This window comes from Schistocerca cancellata, chromosome 1 (assembly GCF_023864275.1).
Source record: "Schistocerca cancellata isolate TAMUIC-IGC-003103 chromosome 1, iqSchCanc2.1, whole genome shotgun sequence".
Classification (NCBI taxonomy): Eukaryota; Metazoa; Arthropoda; class Insecta; order Orthoptera; family Acrididae; genus Schistocerca; species Schistocerca cancellata.
The window spans coordinates 548,052,446-548,075,680 of record NC_064626.1 but is presented as its reverse complement, the minus strand read 5'-3'; the positions used below and the strand labels follow the sequence as shown (position 1 = coordinate 548,075,680).

General features: G+C 41.3%; 1 protein-coding gene across 1 annotated transcript in view; it reads right to left on the bottom strand.

Annotated features, from left to right (window-relative positions):
- The window catches only part of LOC126180174 (ADP-ribosylation factor-like protein 6-interacting protein 1), a 71,903-nt gene that overhangs the window by 1,484 nt on the left and 47,184 nt on the right, over window positions 1-23,235 (bottom strand). The gene's annotated exons all lie outside the window — the stretch shown is intronic.

Here is a 23,235-nt window from a genome sequence, read left to right as displayed (position 1 = left end):
ATCTTGTAACAGTTAACAGATGGGTCGCTAAAATGTGTAGTATCAATACATACGATCACTGGTATTGAAACATGCCTCCATCTACGAAGTCATGCTGACACTGGAGATTCCACATGATCCAGTGTAATGGGTGAAAACTGCCACTGGCAAATTACTACAGGCAATAAAGTGGTGACAATAGAGACCACTATTAGCTACTACCAACTACTTGTAAGCCCAATTGCAGCAAATTACCCACCAATTAAATCCTCGACATAAACCAATGAATAGTTGCATCAGGGTATGGAAGCCACTGCCCACCCACATACATTTATTCATCAAAGGACATCTAGATAAGTACTTGCATAGGAACGGTGCTATTGGATGTCTGAAGTTTATATTTATAAGGTAATCTGAACCAATGAATCATAATGTATGCTGATGGCAGATACAAATATTTCTAAAACCACAAGAGGTGATGCACCCCCTTACCGACAGAAAATTGTTCAGACAGATAGTGAAGGCACTCTATATGAGGAATTTTTCAGCAGGATAAAATAGGGCTCCTCGTGAGTCTGCTGTTGCCTCACTGGCTAACAATACAGGAATCTATTACAATACAGGAATCTATTACTATTGTCTGATCATGTTCATCCATTCATTCATTACTGCCTCCTGCAAGGAACCTGGACATTTGGTAAGACAATGTGCTACACCATCACTACCAAATTGTATCACAATGGTTTGAGGAAAAATCTACAGATATTAGGGCAAGTAGCTGGTCTTCCAAGTTGCCTGATTTAACTCCTACTGAGCACATCCAGAACCACAGGTCAGGGGAGACTTACTGGACGGGACGACAGGGAAAGACTGATTATTGGGGACCGAACAGTAAAAGATTTGGAAACCTAAGAGCTTAAAGGTGGAAGGAAGGATAATGTGCAAGGCAGAGATTACTGAAAAAACATAATGTACGAGTTAATACGAGTGAAAAGCTATGTGCATAGTATGTAACAGAGGTGGAGGGGGACAGCAAAAAATGAAACATGTAGAACACAGAAATGGAGTAAAGAAATGAGTAGTTACTCTGAAGAAATGCTGAGATGGAAGAAATTAATATAAATTAAGGCCAGGTGGATGGCGAGAACCAAGAACACATTGTAGCATTAGTCCCCACCTGCAGAGTTCTGAGAAATTGGTGTCTGGGGGAAGAATCCAGATGGGCGTGCTGTGAAACTAGCACTGAGGTCACAACTGCGATGATGTAGAGCATGCTCTGCAACATGACATTGTGTGTTACTGGTATACACCCTCTGCTTATGCCCATTCATCCCAATTGATAACTGGGTTCATGCCAATGTAAAAGGCTGAACAGCGTTAATGTAACAGCTGGTATATGATGTGTCATTTTGCAGGTGACACTCCCTTCGATAGTATACGTTTTTCCGTTTTTCGAGTTACACGTTGGTATAGGTGGTGGTAGGAGGGTGCACAGGCCAATTCTTGCAGCGGGGACAGTCACAGGGGTAGGAACCATAGGGTAGAGAGACTGGTGCAAGAGGAGCATAGGGTCTGACAAGGTTGTTTTGGAGATTGGGAAGCCTGAGCATGCTCTACAACATGACAGTCATGACCTCAGTACCTGTTTCATCTCATGTGCCTTCTGGATTCTTTCCCCAGACATCAGTTTCTCAGAACTCCACAGATGTGGGAACCAATGCCACAACATGTCCTTGGTTCTCACCATCCACCTGGCCTTAATTTATGTTAATTTCTTCCATCTCATCATTTCTTCATAGTAACTACTACTTTCTTCACTTTGTTTTAGTTTCGTACATGTTTCATCTTTTGCCATTCCCCTCCCACCTCTTCTACGTACTATACACTTAACCTTTCACTCTTATTAACTCGTGCTCCCCCCCCCCCCCCCCCCCAGTAATCTCTTGTCTTGCATATTACCTTCTCTTCCACCTTTAAGTTCTTAGGTTTCCAAATCTCGCCCCATGCAGTCGCCAACAATCAGTCTTTCCCTCTCATCCTGCCCAGTAAGTCTTCCCTGACCAGCAGTTCAAGATGACTTCTCCGAAAGCTATCTCTTTTCCTAAATCTGTTCCGTCCTTCTCTTTCACCCCTCTTCCTTCCCCTTCAATCCTTCCGCCGAAAGAAGGAGCCACTGGCTCCACAAGCTCAGAATAGTGTAACCTTCTTTTATGCGTGTGTTTTTCTGCCACCACTTGGGTGAGTAGATTTTATCTATCTAATTACATTATATTGTCAAAAATTAATTATTTTCATCGGAAACTGTAACTTTCATTTTCCATATTTCAAAGTTTAGTTCACCATTTTATATCAAAATCACATAAATCCATATTTTCAATGCTACGTTATATAAAACTGATCTTTTTATAAAGTGTAACAGCATTAAAAAATCATTAAATGACACTTCAAAGTGTGATTACTGTCCTTGGAATGGCTGAGCCAAAAACATAAATCATATACTCTGAAGCAGCCTAGTCTTTCAGATAGACTGCAAGTGTTGTTTCCAAGGGATTGTGGGAAGAGGGAAATAAACAAAGTCTCTTCCAGGGAGTGAAGCATTGACATGATTTCAGAGTGGTGCAGGCGGGGGAGCAGTTTTCAACATGCTGTCCACTGATGTCAACATACCCTTCCCCATTTATAAACATGCTGTTAACAAATACGATACTTGTCTATAGTAATGAACATCATATTAAATTAAGGCAGCTAAAGTACTACATCTTTCGATGGCAAAGGTTGTCAGTACCCTCGACATCAATGAAATCTACCAGTTGAAACTAGGGTGGAAGGGTTCCCTATGAAGTTAACAGACAGTACCTTGTATCCCGTCTTTGTTGCAGATGTGTTACAAGATTTCTGTTCCTCCACGTTTTCTGTTTTGTCATTCAATTCCCTTTTGCGTGGAACGCAGAACAATTAGGCCTTACAATTATGCAGGCTAGTTCATGCTAGTGGTGTGAACAATACGATTGCAACATTAAACATTTCCTCATTGTTATACTCGAGTGTTTTGCTGAACACGCAATGTCCAACTTTCACATCCACAAGTAGTGCGCTAGCCATATGTATAACTTCCCGTCCATATCATTCACTGTTGATAACAAGGTTTGCCACTACGCATCATTGTGTTATTTATGCTCCTACATTCTTTCAAGTACAAAAGTTGTGTATCTCAGTCTGTGTGCATACGGTTTGCTAAAGGATAAGCAACCATTGTGTTTCAAATTGCAAAAATATATTGACGATTTCCCAAACAAGTCTTCTTAGGGAAATAGCGGAAAGGTCGGGGAAGAAGGCCAGTGTTCACTCTGTCTGCTTGCCGAGGGGGTCTCATCTGAGATGTGGAGGAGGACCTGCCGGCGGCGATAAGAGAGCACTGGGTGCACCCGACTGCAAATTGTTGCTCATGTCGGCACCAATGACTCCTGCCGTCTGGGTTCAGAGGTCATCCTCAGTTCATACAGGCAGTTGGCGGAGATAGTGAAGGCAGAAAGCCTCGCTCAAGGGGTGGAATCTGAGCTAACTATTTGTAGTATCATTCCCAGAACCGATCGTGGTCCTCTGGTTTGGAGCTGAGGCTCAAACGATTCTGCGGAGATTTGGGGTGCAAATTTCTCGACCTCTGCTATCGGGTGGAGAAATGTAGGGTCCCCCTGAATAGGTCAGTCGTGCACCACACTCAGGAAGCAGCTACAAGTGTAGTGGAGTACGTGTGGAGTTCACATGTGGGTTTTTTAGGTTAGAGAATTCCCTCCCTAGGCCCGACAAGACGCCTCCTGAGACGGGGCAAGGTAGGAGTAGCCAAAATGCAACACGGAATAACAATATTAATGTGCTAATAGTAAACTGCAGGAGTGTCTATAGAAAGGTCCCAGAACTGCTCTCATTAATAAACGGTCACAATGCCCACATAGTACTAGGGACAGAAAGTTGGCTGAAACCAGATGTAACCAGTAATGAAATTCTGATCTCAGATTGGAATGTATACTGCAGAGACAGGCTGGACAGTGAAGGGGGAGGCGTGTTTATAGCGATAAGAAGTGCAATAGTATCGAAGGAAATTGACGGAGATCCGAAATGTGAAATAATTTGGGTGAAGGTCACAGTTAAAGCAGGCTCAGACATGGTAATTGGATAGGCCCCCTTGCTCAGCAGCTGTTGTGGCTGAGCACCTGAAGAATAATTTGGAAAATATTTGGAGACTCAAACGTTCATAACGGGTGGCAGGGACAAAGAATCCAGTGAAATTTTTTAAAGTGCTTTATCTGAAAACTACCTTGAGCAGTTAAACAGAGAACTGACTCGTGGCGATAACATATTAGACCTTCAGGTGACAAACAGACCCGAACTATTTGAAATAGTTAATGCAGACCACGGAATCAGCGATCATAAAGCGGTTACTGCATCAATGATTTCAGCCGTAAATAGAAATATTAAAAAAGGTAGGAAGATTTTTCTGTTTAGCAAAAGTGACAAAAAGCAGATTTCAGAGTACTGACGGCTCAATACAAAAGTTTTGTCTCAAGTACAGATAGTGTTGAGGATCAGTGGACAAAGTTAAAAACCATCGTACAATATGCGTTAGATGAGTATATGCCAAGCAAGATCGTAAGAGATGGAAAAGAGCCACCATGGTACAACAACCGAGTTAGAAAACTGCTATGGAAGCAAAGGGAACTTCACAGCAAACATAAACATAGCCAAAGCCTTGCAGGCAAACAAAAATTATGCGAAGCAAAATCTAATGCGAGGAGGGCTATGCGAGAGGCGTTCAATGAATTCGAAAGTAAAGTTCTATGTACTGACTTGGCAGAAAATCCTAAGTAATTTTGGTCTTATGTCCAAGCGGTAGGTGGATCAAAACAAAATGTCCAGACACTCTGTGACCAAAATGGTACTGAAACAGAGGATGACAGACTAAAGGGCGAAATACTAAATGTCTTTTTCCACAGCTGTTTCACAGAGGAAGACTGCACTGTAGTTCCTTCTCTAGATTGTTGGACAAATGACAAAATGGTAGATATCGAAATAGACGACAGAGGGATAGAGAAACAATTAAAATCGCTCAAAAGAGGAAAGGCCGCTGGACCTGATGGGATACCAGTTCGATTTTACACAGAGTAAGCGAAGGAACTTGCCCCCCTTCTTGCAGCGGTGTACCGTAGGTCTCTAGAAGAGCAGAGCGTTCCAAAGGATTGGAAAAAGGCACAGGTCATCCCCATTTTCTAGAAGGGATGTCGAACAGATGTGCAGAGCTATAGACCTATATCTCTAACGACAATCAGTTGTAGAATTTTGAAACACGTATTATGTTCGAGTATAATGACTTTTCTGGAGACTAGAAATCTACTCTGTAGGAAACAGGATGGGTTTCGAAAAAGACGATCATGTGAAACCCAGCTCGTGCTATTCGTCCATGAGACTCAGAGAGCCACAGACACGGGTTCCCAGGTAGATGCCATGTTTCTTGACTTCCACAAGGCATTCGATACAGTTCCCCACAGTTGTTTAATGAACAAAGTAAGAGCATAAGGACTATCAGACCAATTGTGTGATTGGATTGAAGAGTTCCTAGATAACAGAACACAGCATGTCATTCTCAATGGAGAGAAGTCTTCCGAAGTAAGAGTGAATTCAGGTGTGCCGCAGGGGAGTGTCGTAGGACCGTTGCTATTCACAATATACATAAATGACCTTGTGGATGACATCGGAAGTTCACTGAGGCTTTTTGCGGATGATGCTGTGGTATATCAAGAGGTTTTAACAATGGAAAATTGTACTGAAATGCAGGAGGATCTGCAGCGAATTGACGCATGGTGCAGGGAATGGCAATTGAATCTCAATGTAGACAAGTATAATGTGCTGCGAATACATAGAAAGAAAGATCCCCTATCATTTAGCTACAATATAGCAGGTCAGCAACTGGAGCAGTTAATTCCATAAATTATCTGGGAGTATGCATTAGGAGTGATTTAAAATGGAATGATCATATAAAGTTGATCGTCGGTAAAGCAGATGCCAGACTGAGATTCATTGGAAGAATCCTAAGGAAATGCAATCCCCGGAAACAAAGGAAGTAGGTTACAGTATGCTTGTTCGCCCACTGCTTGAATACTGCTCAGCAGTGTGGGATTCGTACCAGGTAGGGTTGACAGAAGAGATAGAGAAGATGCAACGAAGAGCAGTGTGCTTCGTTACAGGATCATTTAGTAATCGCGAAAGCGTTACGGAGGTGATAGATACACTCCAGTGGAAGACTCTGCAGGAGAGACGATCAGTAGCTTGGTACGGGCTTTTGTTGAAGCTTCGAGAACATACCTTCACTGAGGAGTCAAGCAGTATATTGCTCCCTCCTACGTATATCTTGCAAAGAGACCATGAGGACAAAATCAGAGAGATTAGAGCCCACACAGAGGCATACCGACGATCCTTCTTTCCACGAACAATACGAGACTGGAATAGAAGGGAGAACCGATAGAGGTATCCTCCGACACACACTGTCAGGTGGCTTGCGGAGTATGGATGTCGATGTAGCTGTAGATGTAGATGAGTACAGATGGTAAAGTATTGTGTTGTAATGCTTGTGAAAAATCCATGTCAACTGAGCAACAGTTTCTAGTAATCACAGAGCAAATCTGCCACAAAACCAAAATTTGTGTTGAACCATTTTTGTAGATATACCTTTATGGAAATTACATAACCCAGCATTTAAAAGCTTCTACGGACGTATTCAGGCAAACATATTCCTGACAAATCTCCACTCAGAAAAAGCTATGCCTACAGCATTTACAATGATTGTTTGGCATTGTTTCGAGGCATAATTAAAGATGGTCCTGTATGGGTCACAATCGATGAGAATACGGACGTCCAAGGGCTGTGCATTGGTAATGTATTACCTGGACAACTATTTGAAGATAAATTGAGCAAATCCTTTCTGTTGGCATATGAAGAACTTTCTAAATAAACCACGAAACATTAGCAAAGCTCTTTAATGATGCTATGAGTATTTTATGGCCTAATAGTGTAAAACACGAACAAGTTTTTTTGTTAGTTACCAATGCTGCTTCTTATATGATTAAAGTGGCAGATGTCCTAAATGTTTTATATCCTAAAATGATCCATCTAATGTGCTTGGCACACTGGATAAATAGATTTAACTGTATGCACGAGGATACATTTACAAAAATATTGGTAGTTTAATATCAAATGTGAAAAAATATTTTTGAAAGATCTCAACATTTAGAGAGACGTACCCTGATATTATTTGCTCCAATCACGTCCTGTGACACTGAAAGATCTTTCAATCAGTACAAAGCAGTGTTCCGTTCAAACAGAAATAGTTTTAATTTTGAAAATAAAAGTGATACAAATAACGTCAGTGAGACTGAAGAAGCATAAAATTGTTTGTTTTTGGTATAATAAAGTGTAGTTTACTTGGAAATAATAGTTTTTTGTCTCCATATTTTTCTATGTTTTAAATTTTTAAACCCACATTGTGTGTCTATATTTTGTCATTTTAAATACAATTTTAACCAAACCCCACCTATGAGCATGCCATCATGATATAGGCCGGGACTGAAAAGACGTTAGAAAACAAATTACATATGTAATAACAAATTTCAAAGTTTTCCAACAAACTTTCTCATGATGAAGCACCTAGACGAAACATTAACTTTGCTTAGGTATGAAAATTGACAGCAAGAGAGAATGAAGTTTCAGAAATAACAGTGAAATATGTTAAGAGCTATGGGACTTCATCATCAGAAGCTGTAGGTGTGAGTGCTGCCACCCATTCACCACGGAAGGGATATAAACAGGAAAGTAGATTTACTCAAATAGACAATTTTAATAAAGAAGTCTGTGCAGAACTGTGTTAGAATACTGCAACAGAGGAAGTATCGTACTGCCAGTAATGTCTGTGCCCAAAACCAATACAAAATTAAGTATGAGGGCTTGGAAATGTTTGTTCTTTACCTTCTTAAAAAGATAGTAGTTTTCAATTCAGAAAATTTATTACTTGCCAATGGCCTTGCTGCAGTGGTAACACTGGTTTCTGGTAGATCACAGAAGTTAACTGCTGGTCTAGGCTAGCACTTAAATGGGTAACCATCTGGTCTGCCAAGCACTGACGCCAAGTGGAGTGCACTCAGCCCTTGAGAGGCAAACTGAAGAACAACTTGATTAAGTAGTGGCTCCGGCCTCGTAAACTGACACATGGCCGTGAGAGTGATGTGCTGACCCCATGCCCCTCCATATCCGCATCCTATGATGCCTGTGAGCTGAGGATGACATGGTGGCTCGTCAGTACCGTTGGGCCTTCATGGCACGTTCGGGCGGAGTTTAATTTAGTTTTATGCATTTATTACATTCAGAAATGAAGAGTTCTGTTTTCAAGAACTGGTTCACTAATCTGCTGCAATCACTGGAAGAAAGCAGAATTACAGTAGTGGATAACATCAATTTTCATTCTATACATGTTGGCAAAGCACCATGTGTGGATGGCATAATACAGACATTGAAGATTGGCTTCAGAAGATGGCTGTTTAGTCTTTGCCACCTGAAACTAGGAGTGTATTTTTATCCAAGTAAGAGATAAAAGGTGCAAGAAGGTAAATGAATTTGTCTACAATGCAAAGTATAAGAGATATACAATTGTGCAACTTCCATCATAACACTGCCAGTATAAACCTCTTGAGTTTATATGGGCTCAAGTTAAATGGGATATATGACAAAGGAACACAGCTTGAAAGCTTGCAAATGTTGTTGTATCGGTTACAAAAAAAGATTGGACTAGAACTGTAGAACATGTAGACGAGATGTGAGAAAAAGACGATACTAGGCAGTGCATTGTGGATGCTACAGTGGGATACATTTTAATATGACCGAGTGGTAACACTGACAGTGAACTTGAATCAGAACCTTAGAATGAACAAATCTGGCTATGTACAAAATCTTTTTTTTTTTTTTTTTTTTTAAAAAGAAAACCAAATTATTCAAGTCAATATTGTTGCTACCTCACCGGGTGTGTTTCTTCCTTATGGGTCGTACTGTGCATAGTTTTCACATGCAAAAAATTTTGTTAAGACTGAAACTCAAGAATTCAACAGCATTTTTGGTACATAGTCACCAATTTGTTTGCTGAAGACTCACTTCATATGCCATCTGTAGAACTGCATACATTTTTCATGTTTATCTTTCTGTGTTTCTTGGATACTGCAAATTCCAGGACACTTTTTATGTTGTATATCAGTAGTGGTGGTGGTGGTGGTGGTGGTGGTGGTAAGTTCCTATGGGACCAAACTGCTGAGGTCATCGGTCCCTACGCTTACACACTATTTAATCTAGCTTAAACAAACTCATGCTACAGACAACACACACACACACACACACACACATACACACACACACCCGAGGAAGGACTCGAAATTCGACAGGGGGAGCCTCGCAAACCATGGCAAGGCGCCTCAGACAGCATGGCTACCCCGCACGACTGTATATCAGTGTTTTAGGTGCTTGGTGCAGTTGTGAAAATTCTGTATGACTGCAAATATAATTTTCTGGGAGGTAGGGAACATTCTTGGTTCTATTAAGGTGAGTTGTCTGAACAAGGATCTTTGCACATGAAACCTCTTGCACTGCAGCTCACAGAGTCTCGCAAATAAATCACATTCACAGATGACAATAAAGACGTCTGAGATGTTATTAAAATTAACTGCATAATTTTCTTATAAAATTTCTCACTAAGTTTCTAAACGTTGAACAGAACACAAAATCATCAGCGACGGCATTTTCCATTAAATAAGTGTTACAATTTCACACCTCTTATGGTATTTTATCATCTTGGATTTTTTTTATGTTTTCAGGGTAAAATATGTACTGAATACATCTACAAACTTTGAGAAAGGCCATAAATTTTTGCAGCACAATTATGTTTGTGCTAGTTTTCTCCTTCAGCAATATTACTAACATTTGGAATTCTCACTAGGAGGCAACGCTGTAACTAGTTGAGATAGTCCTGATCCACATAGTACTGCGACAATCACTCTGGTGCACTCCCTCAAGCCATTTTCAGTGCTGCCACAAGTTCCAAAGAGGAAACAGATGTGGAAGCCATCTTATTGAAGACAGTGGGGATGGACATTGACAGTACGTATTCTAATGCAAGTACTTTGCTCGTCATGCAGAAAAGTAGATATATGCAGTCCATACAGAACTGCAAATTCTTCTTGTAAAAGCATTTTATCTAAGAATATTATCACACTTTTAATTGTAAACAGATTATAATTACTGCAATGAGAGACCCAAAAATAAAAACAACAAGTACAAAAAAGGAAATAACGTATATAATAGCGCTGTACAGTCTCCCACAGTATATTACTGATTAAATCATCTTGGACTTCCATCCAGGCGGCTATGTTGAAATTCAATGACATTTTCACGAGTGTCACTCTCATCCCCTGTCGGTGAGGTGTCGAGCTTATACGAGGGCATCATTACAGAATCAACTGTGATAAGGCCCTAGGACAATCTCTTCAACAGGGATGAGGGCTGCCAGCTATGTTAGGAACAAACTCCTGCTCTAGCAGTTATAAGCCATGACCACAGACAGCAGCTGATGCATTGCAAATGTGGCAAATGTGGGCAATACTGAAAGCACTGACAGTCTAACAGGAGTCTGCATCTCCCACCACAGATCACCAACTCCCATACCAAGGAGACACAGTGGAGAGAAACAGCCCTGCCATTCTGGGATGCCTGTGTAATCTCGGCACTTCGCCACAACATGTTGAAAGTGGCACTCATCAAAACGCTGCAGAATTTCAATGCAGTCATCTTGATGGGAGTCCGAGAAGGTTTTGTGTGTACGTACCACAATTTTATACTCCTTCCACCCCAAATTCCTCTATTTTTTTCCTCCTCTCTTCTGCCCATGCTACTCCTTCCATGTCCAGATTGTGTACTGTCTCTTCCCACAAGTGAGCTCGAGCATTCTCTCTCTTTCCCTTTCCCATTTCTCTGCCTTTTCTCTCTCCCCTTTCCATCTACATCTTCACCTCCGCATACATCACCCCCCCCCCCCCCCCGCCGCCTTCCTTTCTCTTTATATCTTATATGCTCTACCCACTGAACTCTTTTTGTCATGTTGTGCAGCCACTGAGTCATCTTTCTTAAGACCTATCTCACTCTATCTAACTGCCACCCTCTTCCCTCATGTGTCCTTCCCGTACCCCTTTCCCATGTCCATCAGCCCAGACAATTGCTTTCAATAACTGATAATCAATAAATAGTCTCATAATGGCTGTAGGAGTGTTCATTTGTGGGCATGTGTGTGTGGAGAGGACGGGGGCAGAGCGTGCTCTGTTAGAGTTTTACTACAGCAGGAGCTCGAAAGCTTTTGTGAACAGCGTTTTCTGTTACTTGTTCCTATGCTCCACACTTCAGTCTGCTATAGGTGAGTGATTGCCTTTCTCTTATTTTACATGTAATATCACAATTTTGTCCATCTGGGAAGAAAAATATTGAAATTGAGGTTATCTAGATGTTTTTATGGTAGGCTGAATATGCAGCACCCGAAATTTTATGCTTCTCTCAACAATAAATACTTCCCTGAAATAAGAGGATACTTGATTAATTGTATCTTGCCTTTCTGAATATCTCAACGCATGCTGAAAAACATTTGATTTATTCTGTTTGTAAAATATTTAGTTTTGTCATGTTAATTTGTAAATGTTTTTAGGTAATGAAGATTCAGATGACTGGATAAAGAGCAGTAGAAATAATCCAGATATATAATTCTGGAACCAAAAACTGCATACTTCCATTTGAAAAACTGAATTTAATAATAACTGCATCTCTGTGATTAATAAATTTATGATAACATTCAGTCCCTATTTTAAAGCGCCATAGTGTCTATCCATCAAAGTGAAAATAATTATCAATATTTTTTTAGTATCAAAAAGTATATAAAATGAAATAGATGGTTGACTCTATACGTGAGATTCGAGTTAGTGGTGCTACCCCAAGACTACTGAACTGGCTGTTTGAAATTCGCTCGCTCCCTTTTCAACCAAAACATCTCAGAGGCTCGCTCTGATCTGACACGAATGATCCACTTATGGAACAACTACTCTGATCAGCAGTATTGTATAGAGCCTGACACCAACAGACCTGTATAATGTTTATCCCTTTGGTTAAGAATAATCCTGTTCCTAATTAACACACAATGATGCAAGATGTGCTGGTTGCAGTGCAGCATACCAGTTAGCATCGCAAGCTAGCGTGCTGCAGGTCAGCAAATCAAACCTGAACACCAGCAATTATTCGTTATTTAGTACTTATCATTTCTTGAAGGCTCTGAAAATTTCTTATGTTTGTAAAGTTAGTATATTCTGAAACAATCAAAGTCTGTATAAACAGCAGCAGCCCCTGCCCAGGAGTTTAGTTCTGTTCTAGCTTGGCACTGCTGTTCATAATAAACATGCTTTCACTTTCAAGTGTTGTACTTCACTTACTACCTCGTTTTCAGATTTGGACTCTTTAAGTGTGGTTATGACATGACACTGGAGGAGACGCCATGTATTTCAAAACGTCTACATCACTATCACTCTAATTAGGCAATGTAAAGGCAGTTGACTAAATGCATGGGAACTGGAATACAAGCAGTACATCATTCCCAAGGTCCATATATTCAGTATACCAATGGGTACCAAAACAACATCAAGTCATTTGCACATGACATGTCCTTTCTGGAGATGCTAGCCAGGGACCAACAAAATTACTGGAATGACTTGACCGAGTGATCCAATACAATAGGTGTAATGACATGACGTCTTTGGCAAATGTGTGCTCTTTTACTTGGATGACACCATCCAAGTGGGAGTGTGCGAAAAAACCTGTGGATGGGAGAAGGAGATCTTGGCAGAGGTGCATTTGAACCAGTAGTCCCAGCTGAGGTTGGGTACCAGGACGATGACACCCCTCATACGCAAAGAGAATGGGATACATGGGACGATTAGCGAATTATCGAATGGCAATAGTGTAGGAGACCAAGAGCTGGTATGATCAAATCTGAAGGGAGAAGGACCCAACTTCAGCAAGGAGACTGTCTACTGGACTAGACTGAAAAGCACCAATAGCAAGATGCACCCCACGATGCTGGACTGGATCTAACAGTTTTAAAGCTGAAGTAGCTGCCAAGCTATAAACCTGGCAACCATAGTCCAGAAGTGACAAAACCTGGCCCCAGTAAGTATAGATAAGAGTAGCACAATCCCCATCCTGAGAAATGTGTGCAAGGTAGCACAGAATGTTATGTTTCCACATGCAGCTAGTCTTGGTGATGAATACGGGGACAGCAAGTCAGCTTTTTATCAAAAAAGAGGCCCAAGAAACAGGACTGTCCTACAACATCTGGGCTATGGGTACCTAAGTAGAGTTCAGGTCAGGACAGGGCAAACTGTGGTACAACGGCAGATATGCATGACCTGCATTTTTGTAGGAGGGTATTGGAAACCATGGGAAAGAGCCCTTGCAGAGGCCCACAGGATGGTATCTGGGAGCTGGCATTCAGCAGACATTACTGAGTGGGAGTTGTACCAAATGCAAGAATCGTTGATATACAATGAAGGTGTAACCAGTGGCCGAACAGCTGTTGCCAATCCATTAACGGCGATGAGGGAAAGTTAAACTCAACACAGAGCCCTGTGAGACCCTATTTTCTTAGACCCATGGGGAGCTGAGCAAAGTGCCGACTCTAACCTGGAGCAGTCGGTGAGATAAAAACTAACAAATAAAAATCAATAGGGGGCCTCTAAAGCCCCATGCATGGAGGATGAATAAAATGTGGTAACACCCAAATAGTGTCATATGTCTTGCACAGATTAAAAAAGACTGCAACAAGGTGTTGGTGTTCAGAGAAAGCCTATTGGATTGCTGTTTCCAATCTAAGCAGATGGTAGGTTGTGGATTCAAGAATTCGGCATAACATGTGGGCAACCACCCTTTTGGGCAGAGTACACTGATCAAGCTAATCAGCCAGTAACTATTGAGAGACTTTGGGTTCTTGGTCAGCTTTAGGACTGGAACAACTACACTACCTTGTCATTGCGAGGTGAAGGCACCTTTAAAGATGAAAATGGTTGAAGACCATGAAGAGATGCTGCCTTTGGACGACATTCAGGTGTTGAATCATCTGACAGCAAACTGAATCAGGGCCTGGGTCTATGTTTTGAGCCGAGGCAAGTAGTTCCCAGTCAGAAGGATTCATTACACAATTCAATTTGGTGGGGAATGAAACATAAGGGATGTCTTCAAACTTGTCATTTCTGCAATACAAAGCTAGCCAGAGGAAGAGGATGCCGATGCTGTCGCAAAAGGGGATCACAAGGTGTTCTGCAAGAACCGATGAATCAATACAACGACCACCCTGCAGGACAGCACCAGCCAATGACAGGAATTACAGACCCTTCCACATGCTCTATAGGGACTAGTGGCCTGTAAGACAATGGAGCGTGGCCTGCACTTGATATGAAGAGGCAAATGTTCCCAGAGAGGAGACATAGTGCTCACAACATTCCTTCTCACTGAGTTTGATTAAACAGCCAGCCTTAGCACAAAATCACTTAAAAGAGATAATTTTCATGTGCTAAGGATGTTGTTTAAATCATTGCAGGACTCATCAGCAGTCCTGAATAGTTATTGCAATGTCTTTGGTTCCACACAGCCCCAGCAGATGGTAGGAATTACAGACCCCTCGAGATGCTCAGTAGGAACTAGCAAGGTCCAACAGAATGAACGATAACCACGGAGCTGGGAGAATGGTCACCAATGAAGTGCATTTCTTGGACAGCAGTGCAAACTGCAGAAGAGGAAATAACATGCTGTAGATCCAATATGTGACAGTAGTACCCATTACAATTCTGCTGAATGATCACATGACATGACATGGGTGGTAGCCAGGTTAGGCATGACTGGTGGCTGGGTTAGGTGTGAAGGGCCCAGAAGGGACATTCACGCCACAGCCCATCACCAGTGAGATGGAACCTCATCCATAAATGTCACCACAGAATCAGACTGTGTGGAGGGTCTGGTGCCTTTGGAGGCGCATTGGAGGAGCATTGTCCTGATTCCCCCCTCTTCATTTCATTCATAATTTTTGGTAGGTAAGATTCGCTCATGGGGTCATAAGCATTGAGTGCAGGGAAAGATGCAGGGCAGACAGCCCTGGGACCCACAGATTTTGGCTCCTTCAGCCACTGTTTCATATCTGCCTCTGGCCTGGGATTGCTGGGGAGAGGGAGTCCTGTCACCAGTAGACAGCAAAGAAGGAGAATGCTTCTAGCTTGGTGTGGGAAGGGGTTCCTAAAGAAGGTACTGTGGGAACCACGGGGGAGGAGGATGGAGGGAGATCTAGGCTGGGAAGGGTGCGGTGGGGAGGGTGGGGGAGAGAAGGCAGATGATGGTCATGATATTAGTGTAACTGATCGTCATATCCACAGGATGTAGGTTTTCATATTTCTTCCATGTCTCGGTATATGACAGATGGTTGATAGATTTATATTCCTGGATCTTTTGTTCTTTCTTGAAAACTGAGCAAGCTGGTGAATGTGGATGGTAGTGTTCCACACTGTTGATACACAAAGGTGGATGTTCACAAGGACTACCTGTATGGAGTGATCATCCACAGTTACTGCATTTTGGGTCCATCATACAGCGGGATGACATGGTTTCACATCACACTTGTACAATATGACTTTAACTGTCTCTGGGAGACATTCTCTTCAAAGGCTAAAATAAAGATGCCTGTATCCTTACGATTATCCTTGGGCACTTTTTGTATACATCTGTTAAATACAGGGTGTTACAAAAAGGTACAGCCAAACTTTCAGGAAACATTCCTCACACACAAAGAAAGAAAATATGTTATGTGGTCATGTGTCCGGAAACGCTTACTTTCCATGTTACAGCACATTTTATTACTTCTCTTCAAATCACATTAATCATGGAATGGAAACACACAGCAACAGAACGTATCAGCGTGGCTTCAAACACTTTGTTACAGGAAATGTTCAAAATGACCTCTGTTAGCGAGGTTACATGCATCCACCCTCCATCGCATGGAATCCCTGATGCGCTGATGCAGCCCTGGAGAATGGCGTATTGTATCACAGCCGTCCACAATACGAGCACGAAGAGTCTCTACATTTGGTACCGAGGTTGCGTAGACAAGAGCTTTCAAATGCCCCCATAAATGAAAGTCAAGAGGGTTGAGGTCAGGAGAGCGTGGAGGCCATGGAATTGGTCCGCCTCTACCAATCCATCGGTCACCGAATCTGTTGTTGAGAAGCGTACGAACACTTCGACTGAAATGTGCAGGAGCTCCATCGTGCATGAACCACATGTTGTGTCGTACTTGTAACGGCACATGTTCTAGCAGCACAGGTAGAGTATCCCGTATGAAATCATGATAACGTGCTCCATTGAGCGTAGGTGGAAGAAACTAAAATGAGCTCTAACATGGAAATTAAGCGTTTCCGGACACATGTCCACATAACATTTTTTTCTTTATTTGTGTGTGAGGAATGTTTCCTGAAAGTTTGGCCGTACCTTTTTGTAACACCCTGTATATGCCGTGCCACTGGAGATAAGTCCATAGTTCCTCATCTGTTTGGAACACAAGACCTCTGTGGACGGTGATTCCAAGTTCAAAGTTTTGTGTTAGGCAATAGTCACACATATGTAACCTGGACAATCACATGCCTGAAGAAGCAGTAGATGGGGCAGCAGAGGGAGTTCTAATTAATAACTAACCATTCTGCATTTTCCCCCCAGACACAGCTTCCCCAAATTTGTCTTCCATGATTTCAACAAAAAATAGTACTTTTGTTGCAGTAACAGTAACCCCCTCAGACTGAGTACTGTCCAAGTATGGCTGAAGTATTCCACTCCCAAATGTCTGGCTTGTTCCTCTTCCCATGGCATAGCCAGGGAAGAAAATGTCATGGAGTCGTACCTCTCTGTATTATAATAACCTTTCCCATTTCAAGAGATGATGATGCCTTGAAGCCACCAGAAGAAGAAAGTTTAATTCCCTTCGTGTGCAAATCTTTTGCCATGGTATCACCAAACTTAATGGGGGCTCTCCCCATGAGCACCATGCCACCACAGAAATGTTTACCTGGCCAGTAAAATGTTGCCCGGAGACCCCGTGCCCCAGCCATGAAGTGCACATATCCTTGGCTTGCATGGGGAGTTTCCAGCTCAGGCACCAGCAGTATGATCCCTGCACCATCAGGGCTACTGCCTTGCAGGTACTTGATAACACCTCCCGCCCACACACACACACACACACACACACACACACACACACACACACACACACACACACACCAAATGGAATGGGTACTGTGCTGGTGTTTAGGTGTAGTACATTTGCAAGAAAGAAGGCACAAGAGGTGAAATGTACGCCACGCTGGACAGTCTAGCCTGAACAATCTGCACTTCTGTAAAATTGGAAAAAGAGTATCAAGTCAAACTGAACAAGGTACCAACATAGTTATGAATGAAAAGTTTATAGAAAGCAGGAAGACAAGATAACAAGTGTCCAAAACCACATACCTGATCCAAGCACGATCCGGGTGAGAAGACCATCCAACAGGGAGGCAGAAAGGAAAAAAGAATGGAAGGAAAGACTTGCAGCACAGAACAGGAAATAGCACTGCAAGGGCTGGGGCCTCATGGTGGCCAAGCAGATACTCACAAAAGAAATGTGTCCACCCTTGGGACTAGCGGTTTTAGAAAAGGAGCAAGCCTAGCACAAATTCACAAAGGTGCTGAAAATCTAATAGCTTATTCTTCTAGAGAACTTTCCAAGTGTGAGATGAACAACTTTACAACATAGAAAGAGTGCCTTGCAGTCGTTTGGCCATCAACAAGTTCTGGTTGTACTTACAGGCAAATCGTTCACTACTGTGACACACTACCTCTCTCTATGCTGCCTGGCTAGTGTGAAGGACCTGTCTGTACGAATGGCAAGATAGGCACTAAGGTTTCAGTACATCATAGTGGTATACAAAAGCAGATGCACACGGACACACACACACACACACACACACACACACACACACACACACACACACAAGAATGTTGACTGCTCTTCAAGCAATCATTTGAAAGCAAACAGCACTAAAAATGTTGACTGCCCTCTAAAAAATCCTTTGGTAGAAAACAGCAGTGTCTCGATGAAATCTCAGTCATCACTGCATCAAATGACATTGCTGATGGAACAGAACAAAGATCCAGCACTGTTGAAAACCATCGGAGCCTTGAAGGAGGAGGAATCAGAGGAGAATTCCAACTACGAAATGGAGCAGTGTATAAGAGGAACTATGATAAAATATGGCAGAAATGGTTACTCATCATTCCAGCTCATCTGTGACCAGATATCATGACTTATTTCAATGGTGCTCAAACATTTGGTCACCTGGGATTCAGGAAGACTTTGGACAAAATCAGACAGGTATCACTAACCAAGTCTCTACCCACTTGTTAGATGCTATGATAGCCACTGTAAGAAATGACAAATATGGAAGCAAGTGCTGTAATTACCTCTGGGCATCTGGTACCAATCCCACCTGCAGCAGCATCAACACTGCCTGCCACACAAGCTATGCTGTAACCAAAGACTGCCATGCTCGAGAAATTCCAAAGTGAAAGACATCTTTTTAAAGCACAGCATGTGTTGTGTGATGATGTCCACTTGTGGGAAGTTTTCTAGGTAAGATTAACATAAAAACTGATTTCACACTGGGACATCATCCACAGGACAACAGTCTACCATTCACGGGTGAATGGCCTCACAGAATGTTAATAAGGCTTGATATGCTCTCAAAGTATAATGATGTTGAACAGACTGGGATACAATAGTGTACATTGTGACATTTGCATTCAACATAACAGGATTCACACCATTCCTTCCGCTCCGCCATTATGAGGCTGAAACAGCAATGGATACACTGTTCCAATTTCTACTGGATGATAGTGTCAGGATGACTTCATGAAATATCTCATTACCAGCACTTAAGAAGCAAAAGAGCTGGCTCACATATAGATCCTGGGTGCAAAAGGCAAAGATCTAGAAGACTATAAGAATCACCAGCCAGTGAGACAGCTCAGGAGACTTCGTACACATTTTTATGCCTGTGCAGAAAGTTGCACTATCGGGCTAAAGCACTACTTTGGGCTACATCATAAACTTTGTTGCTTGTCACATGTCACATATGAAGTCAAGGATTACGACTCTTCATCAAGAAGAAGAAAGCATAGACACAGCCATATCCTCCACATGAAGCCCTGCTACAGTCCGGATATGCAAATTGATGCTGGACCCTTCAAGGAAAGTGAAGATCCAATCAAAACCCACAAAGATCTGACAGGAGGGGCTATCTTTGATGCTCTTGATAGTGATGAGGATGTGACTACGTGATCAGAAGACGAGAACAGCCAGTGCTGCCATACAGGGGACCACTGACAAAATCAATTCAAATGTGCTGTAATTGGCTCCAATGAGAACTTCCATGCAGTTTAGTGTATTGGTTAGCATCACTGGCTAGCATGCTGCAGATCCCCAGTCCAAACCTGACCAACAGCAATTATTTGTTATTAGTATTTATCATTCCTGTAAGGTTCTTGAAATATCTTATGTTTTTATATTTTAGAATACGTGGCATCTATATGAATAACAACACACTCCTTGCAGGAGTTCAGTTCTGCTCTGGCTGGACACTGGTGTTTGTAATGAACATGATTTCAGTTCTAAGTGTTGTAATTAATTGGCTCTCCTGCTTTCAGATTTGATGGTTATGAGGTGAGAATATAGTTTCCAATATTCCCAGGACAACACAGCAATTTCTATTGTCTTTTTTTTTTATTTAGATTCCTCTTTTATATAACACTGGCACAATTATCATTATTACACATCATTTAATGTTCATCACAGTATCTTCTAATTTAAAAATGATTCCTTGGATTATGAGTGTTTTTTAAATAGTTTTCTCATAGGTAACAATATATGCCAAAGTCAGAAACTGATGCTCCACAACTCATGAGGTATAGTGATGTAATGATCAAGACACGTAAGTTGACTGAGTAACATCCAACAGGAAAGATTCAAATATGTAATCAATTACCAGTAAGCAAAAGCAAAAACCTCAATGTTTTGCACTTTTTATTATCTAATCTATTCTTGCATACTTGATGTGCCCTGCTCAATGTTACAACTGGATCTCTTTCAGGATTTATTGCTGGGACACAACAAGCATTTCAACAAATAGACAAGTATTAAATTAGGGAGTATATCTAGGCAACAAATAAATGCCCTTAGTTGCCCAGTTGCCCCATAATACGAACTGTCAATTATGAGATAACTATAATGCTACAACTACATTATTAGTCTGCAATCCACAATTAATCATAAAACCACCTCCAAGCTACTTCTATATCAGAATTCCATGAGAGGATCTTGTTGCAACAAAAAACCCCTTTGTTTTAATGAATGCCACCCCAATTCGCATAACATATCCATGACACTCTCCACCCCTCCCCCCCCCCCCCCCATTTCCTATTTCTCGTAATAATACAAGATGAGCTGCTTCTCTTTGAACTTTTTTCAATGTCCTCCACCAACACTATATGATGTTTATCTCATACCACAAATACTCGGAAAGAAGGCGGACATGCATAGTGTAAGTAGTCTCTTTAGTAGAACTGTATCATTTATAAGAGTCCTGTCAATAAACTGCAGTCTTTGGTTTGCTTTCCCACAACATTATCTATGTGACTCTTCCAATTGAAGTTATTTGTAACTGTAAACTATTATTGTTCAGTTGAATTGACACCTTTGGATTTGTTTGATGTGGCATGTAACCAAAATTTCGGGGATTTATTTTAGTACTCACGTGGATGACTTCATACCTTTCACTATTTACAGATAACTGCACCATATAGATGTCTTACCTAAATCATCTTGCAATTTATTTTGACTGGCTGGTGACTTTATAAGATGGTAAATGACTACATCATCTGCAAACAATCTAAGATCTCTGCTCGGATTGTCACCTAAATCAGTATCTTCAGCAGAAAGAGTACCGTATTTACTCGAATCTAAGCCGCACTCGAATCTAAGCCGCACCTGAAAAATGAGACTCGAAATCAAGGAAAAAAAATTTTCCCGAATCTAAGCCGCACCTGAAATATGAGACTCGAAATTCAAGGGGAGAGTAAAGTTTTAGGCCGCACCTCCAAATCAAAACAAAGTTGGTCCATTGTAATATGAGACACAATTTAGGTCGAATGAATGACGATACAGCTACAGTAGTTTGGTTCGCGTAGTAAGCTAAGCAGTTAGGCTTTACCAGGTAGCCATAGCTATGCGTCAGGCGCTCCGTCCATAATTATACGGGTACCCTTCCTTTTTCACGTGCTTCGTCTGGTTTGGATCGATTGCTTATTTTTCTTTGATCTTATAAGTGCCGTTCTCTTTGTTATAGGTGTTTACGTCACTCTAAGCTGAAAATGCATTACTGTACTGTGTCATGCACTGTTTGTCGCATTCTGATAATCAGTGTTTACGGCCTGTCGCGGCTCGCGGCGTGGCTTGCTTTTGTGTGCACTACCGCCGCTTACAATTAAAAAAAGAAAAAGAGAGAAATCGTCTCATTAGCGAAACAATGGCAAGAGACTGCTATTTGTTGTTACTAACACTGCTGCTTTCTTTGACGATCAACAAGAACCAAATAATAGACTGCGTATGATAGAAAATGTTCTGAACGAGAGTTTAGCGAAAAATTTTTCTTTTTGAAAATCTTTGCAGACGTCTCTTTAGTACATAACATTCTGCACAGAAATTAGTCATCTTAGATTTAAAAATCTAGTCAATTGACGTGCTTCATTTCTGACTATCACTATTAGGCATAAGAATAATACGAATATAAACATGAAATGATATGTATATTCTTCGGCGTTTGCTGTTGTCTCACTCTAGTTTCGTAGTTTATTAAGCGGACAGGATTTAAACGAGATAGCAGCAAACACGAAAGAATACATGGCAAAATGTTTATATACGTATTATTCTTATGGTGGAGAGAATACTGCATGAGATTCACAATTGATAAAAGTTACTATTAGTAACCATCTCTTCTCATAAGTAGAAAAAATTCAGAACGTAGAGTTGGCCATATTGACAAACATCCCAAACAGTCTTGCCAGTCGGATTTTCGTAGTACAGTACATTTAAATGTTGCTACATTCGAAGACTAACAATACGGAATTTGTATTTACTTCGTTGGATAATGTATGAAAATGCAGTGGTCGAAACTCGGGGCGGAGAAAAAATTTCGTCTTCCATCTTTTTTTTTTTTTTTTTTTATTTATTTATTTTTTTTTTTTAATTTATTTACTGACGCAGAGGTTTTGGCGCCAGTATTTATCTTTGTGCCTGAAAAGCATGCATGTGAATCGCTAGATATATTCGACGGCAGAAGTTAGTTGTGGCGGCACCTACCAACATTTTTCAGAACTTCCGCTTACTTTGCACTTGATTCTAAGCCGCAGGCGGTTTTTTGGATTACAAAAACCGGAAAAAAAGTGCGGCTTAGATTCGAGTAAATATGGTAGAGGGCCAATCACACTTCCTTCAGGTTCACTAGATATTATTTCTGTTTTACACAGACTTTCTATTAGTTACCACAAACTGTGACCTTCCTGACAGGAAATCATGAATCCAGTCACAAAACTGAGACAATAATCCATATGCCGGCAATTTGATTTTTAAGTCACTTGTGAGGAACCGTATCAAAAGCATATTTAGTTGTCAAGTACACCCTGTGCCCATCCTAACTAACAGGAACTATCTTCTTCAATTTCACTACAATACAAATTACTCTGACAGCAATGAACACTCCACCATTAACTTTATTTAATCTACCCTTTCTGAAACCCTTCTTCAAAAATTTCAACTGAACTTACTTCCGGCTTTAGCCAGCTTTCCATACCTATAATGATTTGAGCTTCAGTGTATTCTATTAGCACATGAGGTTCTGGCTCTTTCCCAACACAGCAAAGACAATTTACAACCACAATACCGATTGTTGCTAGGTCTGCTTCCTTGTGTTTGCCACGCACCCTTTTAGACTGACACTCTTTCTCCCAGAAAACCACGTG